The 12,071-nt window shown below is 34.1% G+C and overlaps 1 protein-coding gene across 13 annotated transcripts in view; it reads left to right on the top strand.

The window, feature by feature from the left end:
* The window catches only part of LOC145297622 (FMRFamide receptor-like), a 1,184,367-nt gene that overhangs the window by 1,080,652 nt on the left and 91,644 nt on the right, over window positions 1-12,071 (top strand). The gene's annotated exons all lie outside the window — the stretch shown is intronic.

Raw genomic sequence — 12,071 nt, 5'->3', positions numbered from 1 at the left:
CATGGTTTAAGCAGTTATGGTTGCGCTACTTTTGTATCTAATAGACACACCGCTCGTGCATATTCATTAGAGCTGCTATAATCTGTAAATAAAAAGCAAAATAAATGCTTTATTTATCTGACTTTTATTGTTTGTGAATGTAAAACTTAGCACTCAAAGTAGAGATGCAAAAATAAGAATGAGACCCATATAAACAAGACAAAAAAAACGAGTAAATCTCACGAATAATAAAATCAAATCCATATCAGATGTGACGCTGTATCCAATTGATCAATAATTGTTTTCTCTGATGCACATTTGTGGCTAAGCAGATTTTATTTTGAGAGACGATATTCCTGAAAGCACACATTTTACCCAACCAATAACGTTACTTTGGTGCGACTCTGGTGGTACGCATTTCCTTCCAAGTTCATCGTTCCTCCTCGCTGAGACTTTTATAGATTGTGTGACGTTCTCTCTAAGAATTATGTATTATCGTTATCTTGACGACTTTAGAGGCAGTTGATAGCGAAATAGACCGTGTCTTACATTCATTCATTCTTGGCTTACATACGTCGTGAGACGATATTTATATTACATCGAAATTGTGCCCGATCTCAAAAAATATCTGACGCATGAAAAGTCACATGAAATTATCACACAGGATACCTCTCAAGAATTCTCATTCGCTTAAATATATAAACTTTTCTATAATTAAACAAAGTATGTATAAATATGTATCGTCTCATACCTGGCTTGTTTCTAAAGTGTGGATCATGGGTGTCCAGCAGTGTAGGATTGGCAAAGAGCAATGTTTTTTTTTTGCACCAAATATGTTTCTCTTGTGGAAAATACGCTAAACATTATTGTCAGTTCTATGAACGGCATTTTGCATTATCCTCTTATAAAACTGTTCGCACACACGGGGTGAAGAAGATAACCGTAGAGATAATGATTACTCGCTCTGGCAGTTTATTTAAAGCAAATCTGGTTTGCACAGAACCAGCGTTTTTCTCTCGTCCAAACCAGCCTACTATAGCGATAGGATAAGGTGGAGACAGCTACAGAAAAGATGATATGCAGGAGCTGCTCAAATAAGGGATGTCGTCGTACGTACCGTATCTGATATTGTTAAAGAGACACATGGCTGATACCGACCAGTCTCAACGTACCTTAACTTCGATGATTTAACAAGAATGTGTGTGCCAATGTGGGCATGCATTATGTGATGTACGCCTGATTATGCTGTGCGTTTAAAACAACTAATATAATAAAGTATTTATAATCAATTAATACAATCTAATCTGATCTAAAAAGTTCAACGTATAATTAAAAGTGATGCCCAATTTATCGGAGCAAAGGTTACAAACAACTTAGTCAATCAACCAAAGTAGTGTTTCTTTTTAAAACGCAATACGTTTTATTACTTATAGTAGTCAATTACTATTCTCGTCTTGCGTGTTATTCTCACAACGGTTTGGCCGATGCAACCGCAGACATTCTTTGGGTGTGTGTGGTCTGCAATGATACGTGCATTGACAGATAACTCAATAAACAAAATTCATTTAGTCGTCAAACTAATACGAAGACTAACGGTTCAATCATCTATGAAGGCGATATGTAAAGTCAAATTGCGAAATATTTGAATTTCAGTTTCAGATGCTGTAGAGATTCGTCAGTTTGCCAGAATACACCTGAAGACGATTGGAGGTTACATCGGCAGAAACGACACGAACACAATTCTAAAAATGAACACAATAGTAAAATAATCGACCATACAGAAATATAATTTTTCTGTAAATGTCAACAACTGTAATAAAACACCAGATAAGAGTCTTAAAGTAGTAAACTCGGAAGTCTATTTCATAATAAACGATAGCCTAAAAGAGTTAGTTTTATTAATCTGTGTGTAATTTCCAGACGAGATAATTTCCACCGGTTTTTGTGCTAAATTCTTTTATACTTGTTTTATTCTATTAATTTTGTTTAATAAAAACTTATTTTAGTTGGATCTTAAAATGAAAATGTATGTAGACCATGCACAAAAAAGAAAGGGATTCCAGTTTTACGTTTATTGTTTTATTTGTGTTTGTAAATATGAAGCAGAATTCTTTCACGGTAGGCCACCCCAACCTCTCAGATTTCTCTTTCTCTCTCACGAGCACTCACTCTGAAAACATGTCTTGTAGGAAGGAAGTTTACTGTGTTCAAGTAAGCCCTTGTGAATATTTAAAAAGAAATTACCTTTATACAAGTAAGGAAAAAAAACGTAATTTGTAATTCTATTTTATTTTATTTAGTTTATATTCTGTTTTTGACAAACGTCACTAAAATTCAATGTCGCTTTTCGAGCGTTCTTTCTTCAGACTACAGGTTTAGGTACCATATTTCAACACGAGATGATCCCCACCGGTTTCTATGCTAAACATTTTACACTTGTTTATGAAATCTATAACTAGCAGTGTCTTGTTGATTCCACTATAACGCAGCATGTACATTCGATATAATTTATGTCTACTATTTAATTTTTATAAAATAAACCATATTTTTTTATAATTATCAAAATAAACCAATAATAGTTTTATGACAATATATTGATAATTCGCTGATATGTTTTTTTTAGCAATGTTCTTTATTTCTTTTGCAAATACAAAATAATATAATAATATTTTTATCGCAACAAAATTTATTGATAATTTAATAATTTTGATTTTCCTCACGATTAAACTTTTTCTTCTAATGTTTTATATGCAATTGCTTTCATTTCTTCTGTCTAAAAATTACAATCAATATAATAATCGTTTTTTATAAGGAGAAATTTATAAATCTTTAAGATCTTTAAACGTGCAACAAAATGCCAATTACTTTTTTATTAGTGCATAAGGCTGATCTGATTGAGTGTAAATAAAATAGTTTTTGTATTCTAGTATCTCCCTTTTTAAAGTTTTATATGAATAGCTTTCGGTAGAATTATTTTCGGGGAAAACATCTTGTTGAGTGTTTTTTTTATCAAAAAATGGCTTACTTTTTAATATTATATTTAGCAACAACATTAATAACAACAACATTAATAAATTATATTTATTAATGTGCTAGGATTAACGTATAAAGTATCAGCACATAATGTAATATTTGTTTTATTATTCAATAATTAAGGAAGGTTTTTTATGTTTTGTTTTGTAATAAAACAAGATGTGTTAAAAATACAGTAGTTTTTTAAATAAACATATGATTTTGTTTTTCATGTCTTGACTCTGTCACCCCGTTCCATTCAACTTGTGTTACATAATCAAACGTATCCACTTCCGATAGTTTGCTTTTTTTCCGAACGCTGATCGAGGATATTGTTTTAAAAAATATACAAAACTTATTTTCTTAAAGAGGGGAGGCTATTTTTAAAAGTTTATCTACTTCAGTATTCTCTTTAAATTTCTATTTCTGACCGATTATTGAGATTCCTGAGACGTGATACTCTCATGTTGAACATTGTTTTTGTTTTAAAGTAATGCTCGACACTACTTTTTTTAAATAAATAAACGTTTTAAAATAAGTTGTACAATTAAAAACTTACAAAGCTAGGTAGAAAATGAGCACGTAGGAAATCGATGTTATATATTTTAAAACAACAGTAAACAAGTAAATAGATTTAAAAAAATATATATATATTATTGGGATGCAGCATCCTTTAAAAACAATACCTCCTTCAAGAACCACACTAAAATGTGTTTCCAATAGATATATATTCAATAACGGAGAGTTTTCCCACCTATCAAAAAATGGATGAGTTTTCCTAAATGTTACTCTGCAACAAATTTGTGATTATGTCTTAGTATAATTTTCGTTGAGTGTAACTATTTAAATTTAATGCGGCCAATGAGTAAAACTTTGTTTCATATGGAGGTAAATTCATGTATTTATTATTATTATTATTATTATTATTATTATTATTATCAGCAAGGTTTAGTAGTTGTTCTTAGAATGCATCACCTTTTCTGTCCTCGTTTAATGGAGGAGAAATCATTGCTGGCGTGTTTTTCTTACAAAAAAAACATTTAAAATAAGTTAAACCACTAACTACTTAGCAAGCTACGTAGAAATATCGATTTTGCCCCTTTTAAAACAACAGTAAATAAGTATAGATATTCTAAAAATATTATTCCATCTGTTGTTCCGTTTTCAAACAGTATAAACGTTTTAAAATAAGTTGAACCACTAACAATTTAACCAGCGAAGTAGTAAACGAACATAAACAAAATCCATTTTACCATTTTTTTAAACAATAGTAATTAACTAAAAATATTCTTTAAAAATATTAGGGGGCAGTCTCTTTAAAAAACAATATCTTCTTCACTTCTATGAAGTTTGGGACTACGCTTTTTGTAAATAGTGTTACCCTGTGCAATTCAAGTTTTCACGATATCTGTTTTTTATTTAATTGTAATTTTCTATTTAATTATAAGATTGAAACACAGAGTAGATAAAAAACACCATCTCCTGTCCACGGTTAGAAATGCTTTCAAAATAATAGAATTATTTCAGTATGGTAACAAAAATTCCTAAAATAATACCTAACATTTTACTTTGCAATGCTTTTATTTTTAACTCATAAATAAAACATATACTCATCCTGTTTTATTTTTTATTTGTTGAATACGTTGTTAATTAAAATTAAATTATAATCAGCTCCTTACATTTGAAATAGTAGTGTGATAAATGCTACTTATTTAAAGTTTGTGAAAACTATTGTTCATTTCAAAATGTACATACACTTCTGGTCAAATTAACCGATACCGTTGTTGAACGTAAAGAGTCCCTTTGTTAAGGATTACATTGTTCGACTAGTATTTTCAAGTTAAATCCAAGTTTGACAATGCGTTTTTTTCATTAACTTGTTAGGTGGAAGTACAGAATAGTTATTTACAAACAGTCGGGCAACACAAGCAGCTTTCTTTAAAACGAAAAGGTAGCATCAATAGTTCTAACAAGCGATCAGTTAGTGCGCGTACTTGCAACTGGCAGCTATTGTGAGGTTTTTTCGTGTCGATCAACCATAGCACTTTTGATGGGCATAAGGCCTGTGATTCTGCATACGATTTAATAAATTATTTTTTTATTCATAGAATAAGCAGAATTATAGTATTGCTTACGCGTGAAACAGCTTATTAAACTAGAATTTGTTTCATAGTAATGCCTTCAGCCGAGTAAGTAGATATTAACTTAGCCCATGAATTTTATAGTGCAAAACAGTTGCTAGTGTTTAAGGAAAGTAGTAAATACAGAAACAGTTCGATACAGAAAAGGGTCGCATTCTTTACATAGCAAATAGTTGATAGACATGAAGATATTACGTCATCACTTTTCGAGTTAAAGAAAGGGATTTTTTTCAGTTCCGCTCCTTTGTTGGAAACATGTAGCGTATCTAAAGAGTATTATGAATTTATAATTGCTGGGGAAGTTACTAATGCCTGGCTCTTTGCAACTCACTTATTTGGATAGAAGGTGCGTTTAAAAAGTAAAACTTCAAAATTCCAAGCATTAATTATCTTTACAAATACTCTGAAAAACACCATGCACGTCTTTCCCGTGTCTTTCCTGCAGATGAAGTTTTGTTCGTCTTGGTGAAACAGACGATCGCCGGCCATTAGACGAGACGATCCCGGCTACACATGGTACGTCGTTAAGATAAAAAGAAGAAATCATTCAAAGACCAAATGAGCTCATACACACACAGACTGAATCAGAAAAGTCTGACGAGACGCACGACGATGTTCACTCTACACCAACGCTTTACTCTTTGAACTGCCCGCCTATAAAACACTGTCCTGCTGGTTTACTTCTTAACCAACTACAATACCGTTTCCTTCAAGTCCAATGAAAACAAGTTCAGAAAAGTCGGACACTGTCAGCATTACACAGATCTTAACGCCTCTGCCCCACCCAACAATCTGCTTTCACGCTGGTATTGCGAAACTCCAAATCACGTGTGAAACGTGATTTTTCGGGAACTATGCGAGGCCTTAGACATTAAAAGACCACATACGCCATCTTGAATCTTTTCCTTTTTTTCTTTCTCAGCCCGCGGTACAGAAATACTGAGCACGTCCGTGCGATAAGCCTTCTCTATTTTTCGCACACCTACATTTGTGCGAATCAATACTTTTCTGTTATTTTGTTTGGCTACTACATGAGAACGTAACAATTACGACCGTGGGAATATAGTTTCTTTCTTTCTTTAGAGGCGATCTATTTTTATTTTACAAGTTCGATTATATTTTACAATAAAATAAAACGCTTGCAATTTTACGTCAGTGACGTTATGTTATAACCGCGAGTATATTATTGCCGTAATGTATACTCGAAGGGGCAAGGGAATCGGTTAGGACTACTTGTTCCATATATGTAGCATTACAAATTTTGGAAAAAAAATATCAAACCAGATTAAAATCGCAGGTTCGTCAAAGATATTAATATATGCCGAATTATTTGTCGCATGCAATCAAATGTTTGAATATTTAAAAAGTGTCTACTTAAATAACTACACACCATTTGTATTATCACAAAGTGACAATCTTGCAAACCTAATCGTTAATTCTTACTATACATTTGCTACAGTTATAAAGACTAATAAACACTTATAAAGTCAACTGAATATACAGCAAATATATTTACAATATAAACTGAGCTTAGCCGTTATATATTTTTAAATTATTTGACTTTCCACGAAAAAAACATTAAACCGTAGAACGCGTAATAGACTAAAGTATAAATGCTCAATTAAATTTTTCCGTCGGTCAATCCTTAAAATGATATTTTACTGGCCATGTTATATCAAGAATTTCAGAATCATATTACTAATGAAAATGTTACTTTAAGGGATTGCGGCTTTTTTTATATCTGTCTAGATCATTGATCAGAATATTATTATTTGTTTAATCAGGGAATACCAAACAACTGCATTAAATATCAGAAACTATCTTTTTCATGCACACTACATATAATAGTATCTACAAGTGCAAAATATGTGTTCCTATACTCATGTGTCACTACGTATTTTGCTTAAACTTCATCGAAAATGGTAGAATGAATAACAGCTAATGCTTCCCAATAAATAATATATGATTACTCATCAGATACTTCCAATAAATATGTTGGAAATTGTGCTATTTTGCAATCAATGCCATGTATAAATTATTGTGAAGTCTGGCTGGAATGTAATTTTATATTCGAATCCTGGCGTTTTACGAGTAACATCAACATTTATGTGCTAGTAGCATTGACCCGTTCTTATTAAATGACAAAGTAATTAATACGACCGTTTATAGACGTGTGTGTGTGTCTATATAAAAAAAAAACCTAGTGTTCATTAGGATTAAATACCATACGCATAAAACAAGTTCAGTATGTTGCGTATGAAAATACATTATTAAAAATATGGTAGCTATAAATTAATATATATATATATATATATATATATATATATATATATATATATATATATATATATATATTATCTGCATAATATAAGAAATGTGTAATTTTTTATTATTATTACATTTTCACCCAAAAAAAGCGCATTGCCACTTTGGTGTAGGGGACTACCATCAGGGGCAGCAACTACTGGGGCACTATGTTGGGATTTGGGCAGCAAGATGTCGGTTCACGTTGCACTTGAACGTCTGCATGTCAGTACAGTTTGGGAAGCAGGAACTTGGAATGGAATTCCAGAGTCTAACGGTTCTGGGGAAGAAACTACTGGAGTAGAAAGATCTACATCTAGGGATCTCTACTGTGTGGGGGTGGGATTTAGCGACCTGTCGGGTTTGTCGCGGGTGTCTCCGTTGTAGGGGCACAAGTGTCTGCAGTTCGTCAGAGCGTTCACCATTAAAATACTTGTAGAACGGGCAGAGGGATGCAACGTTTCGTCGATGGAACAGAGGCTGAAGCCTAATGCTAGTTCAGGGCCTATCAGATTGGCGACTCTTTTTTTGAACCTTGTCTAGGAGCGAGAGACTAGTAGGAGATGCACCAGCCCAAGTGTGACAACAATACTCCATACATGTGCAAATGATGGCCTTATAGAGGTACTGGAACTTTCAGGTGTCGGTAGTTTTCTAGCACGGTAGAGATAGCCTACCTTTTTCGCAGCGGCTGTGGCAATGTTTTCAATATAATTGTTCCAAAAGTCGATTTAACTTTAATTGTCTTCTACCTTAACGTCAACTACCAACAAAAAAGGCAATGTAAGAATATAATATGAATCCATGAGGAAAGTAACAAATTGTCAGTAAATTACAGCCGCTAGATTACAACATAATAGTTACTAAATCGAATGTGCAAAATACTTATAAACCCTCTTTATATTTAATCAGATATTTCTAATTTTTTCATTGATCATTTTAATTCACACAATAGAATACACTATTGCACAACACACATCTATTTTTAGTTTGCTACTAACAATATAGCAACCACTGTGGAATTCTTTAGTAAAAACACGCAGGTGATATTTTTTTTTAGTTTACCCGAAAAGAAATTTCATGAAAATTGAGAACACTGCAAAACGAACCGAGGAAACTAATGTTTATTTTATTTTTTCTTTCTGCTAGACGAAGTGTACATACACGCCTTGAGTTTAGCCTACAATTCTATTGTTATCTATTTTATTTCATCTACAGTTTTTACGAATGTTTAATTATTAATTATTATCTTTACAATATCATGTTGGATAAAGCTGTCTGCTCTCTTGGCGTAACCTGATTTCGTATTTCTTGTTTGTACGACTGTTTTAGAGGAATATATAGTTATTTTACTGTAAAAGTTGTCGCACGAATTTTACACTTAATGTAATGTTCTCCAATAATAATTCGAAGAGAGAACAATTGCTGGGGAAAAGAACGTTATTCAAACGAGAAAGTCGCTCATTTTACTGATAACACGCTCCATAGAATTTTAGATGCTATAGTTAAACTCCGATTTTCCTTTATCAAAATTGAAGCCGAAAAATCCTGCAACATTATTTATTTAAAGAATTCCAGTTCGTTATCGATCTCCAGGGGGGGAATAAGTTGACACCATATTGAACTCTATCCGGTAGTAATCATTACGTTCAGGCCTCGATATTTTGAGAGCCATTCGTTATGTACACTGCTGTAAGTCTTGGCTCTTTTCGCCAACGTGTTAGGCTTCTTTATTTCATTGATAAGGTAAAATACACGTGCGTAGTAAAAGCCATTAGTGATTTTAAAACTCTTTTTAGTATATGCAATCCAGTACCTACTCTAACTTATTTTAGTACTCAGCTTACATTAGTAAGGTTGCCCGAGTGTTTGTAGGTGCGTGTTGAGGAAGAAAACGTGGTAGTAGGCAGGCCGACTTAAACCTTTGACTCGAAGGCGGAAAATAAAGTGAAAGAAAATCTGAAGTCTTTCCGCTACTCCATGACAAGACCGGAAGTGTTAGCATTCTAATTTAACGGAGTCATGATGACTTGTAGAAATGACATTGCTTTAAAACCTCCTACGAAATAAAATAAGACACACTATCGTTTTTTATGCGGGAGGAGGGGAAACCATTTCCCCTAAAAGCGGGCCCTCTGGCAGTATCCAAATAAATAGTAATTATCTCAGTATGAACGCGTTTCCTCTATATATTATCAAGGATCAATTAGAGAACAGATACTACCTAGCCTAAAGGCCAGGCGTTTCGGTACGAATAGTTTCGCTATATTTATACTAAAATGGCAAACTTACATTGGATACGACGGTACGGTGGGATTTTTTTTTTATCTCGATCCAAACAAAAAAAAAAAGATAGATACGATGTCTGTTTCAGAATGCGAGATATTATAATCTGGGAAGCGGCGAAAACATCGCGCGGAGTCTAACCGACGGGAGAAGCCCGATGCAAAAAGGCTTTCGTGGACATATACGAACGCTTGCGCCTATTTTCCCCCTTTATACAATATATTAGGTGCATATAAAATTAGTTTTCTTTAAGCGTATCTAGGATGTAAACTAATGTTTACTTTATCCATTTTTCTTTTTTAATTATAACGTTAACTATTCCAATAGGTTATTTCTCGACTAGACGAAAGAAGTGATAATATCTCTTAGTCTGTAAGACAGATTTATGTTTTTCACAAAAGAATTATACGCCATTATCAAGTTGACGACTGGCTACCGTAATATGACTGCCTATTAAAAAAAGAAAAAAAACTTAGAGCATGGTTATTGCCAAATCGGTGACATTTTCGTTATAGGTGCTGTATTTGAAGGCGATTTCAACGTATTATTGAAATATATTTAAAATCCAACGTCTTTATCTTTTCCGACTGATAAACATATGTGACTGTAAGGAATAAACACTATAACACAACAAATACATCTGCATAACATAAAATAAATAAGGAAACACAAATATTTTAACTAAACTTATAATAGATAAATCCACGGAAATAACAGTTCCGGGCACCCCGAGATTTCATTTAAAGGATCACAAAAAGGATTTTAATAAAACCATACAATTAGACGTATCTGCCCCTAAAAATCAGATGTAGAATTAGTTAGTAAAAATATCCTAGATAGAATTAAATCCGTAATGAAATACCCACTATGGCAATATTCCACCAAGGTAATTGATTGGTTTTCGAGCATTCAAAATGAAAATAATCTTAAATTTCGGTCTTTTGACATCGAATCATATTACCAATCGATATTGGCAATCCTATTAAATAAGACGCCACGCTAGACGATCTGATAATCTCCCCTGCTCAGGTGCATGCTATCATAAAAAACCTTGACACTTCCAAAGCATGTGGACCCGACCTCATCCCAGCTGTGCTATTAAAAAAGTGCTCACCCGAAGTAGCTCCAGTTCTCTCCAAACTCTAAAACAAATGCCTTAATGAATCTATCTTTCCGAGCTGTTGTAAAACTGCCTCTGTGGTACCAGTATTCAAGAATTCTGGCGAAAGAACTGACCCATTAAATTATCGCCCTATTAGCCTCCTCAAACTTTTTGCCAACATATTTGAGACCTTAATTAACCATGCTCTAGTCCAGCACCTGACAGATGCTAAACTTCTGACCGACTATCAATATGGATTTAGACAAGCCCGTTCCACGGCAGACATCCTCACTATAATCTCTGAACGCATATACCATTCACTGGACAAAGCGGTAGAGGGCAGAGCGGTAGCTCTAGATATATCTAAGGCTTTTGACAGGGTATGGCATGAGGGTCTCCTCAGGAAGATTAGATCTTACGGTATCACTGGTAGAATACTTAACATAATAAAATCCTTCTTAGATAAGAGAAAAATCCAGGTTGTCCTCGACGGTCGTACATCTAAACAATATGATATAAATGCGGGAGTGCCCCAGGGATCTATCCTTGGACCTCTGCTGTTCCTGATATTCATAAATGACCTCCCCGACAAAATTGCCTCTGAGATGGGTATATATGCTGATGACACCACACTCTATAGCAGGCACGGCAGGAAAACAAATGAATATATATCTAAAGAAATGGCAGAAACACTAGAGGAAGACCTCCAATCAGTAGTGGAATGGGGGCAAAAATGGATGGTAACGTTCAATGCCACCCAGACAAAACTGGTTTCATTCAATAATTACAAGACACCTTCTCTACCACCTATATCAATGGCCAACGACTCTTTATCTGAGAGTACGTCTCTCAAGCTCCTTGGCCTAACGTTCACAGGAAACATGAGTTGGAACAATTACATCGAGAGCATTGCCAGGGCCGCTGCAAGGAAGGTGGGCTCTCTCTACCGTGCTAGAAAACTTCTAACACCCGAAAGTATCCTGTACCTCTATAAGCCCACTATTCGCCCATGTATGGAGTATTGCTGTCATATTTGGGCCGGTGCATCGGCTACTAGTCCCTCGCTCCTTGACAGGGTTCAAAAGAGAGTCGTAAATCTGATAGGCCCTAACCTGGAATCTAAACTTCAGCCTCTGTCCCATCGTCGAAACCTTCCATCCCTCTGCCTGTTCTACAAGTATTATAATGGTGAATGCTCTGAAGAACTGCAAGCACTTGTGCCCTCACGACCTGAACACCCTCGACAG

Source organism: Euprymna scolopes, chromosome 18 (assembly GCF_053919585.1).
Source record: "Euprymna scolopes isolate OS-2025 chromosome 18, ASM5391958v1, whole genome shotgun sequence".
Classification (NCBI taxonomy): domain Eukaryota; kingdom Metazoa; phylum Mollusca; class Cephalopoda; order Sepiida; family Sepiolidae; genus Euprymna; species Euprymna scolopes.
Note: the sequence above shows the minus strand (reverse complement) of the source record. Positions and strands in the feature narration are given on the sequence as shown.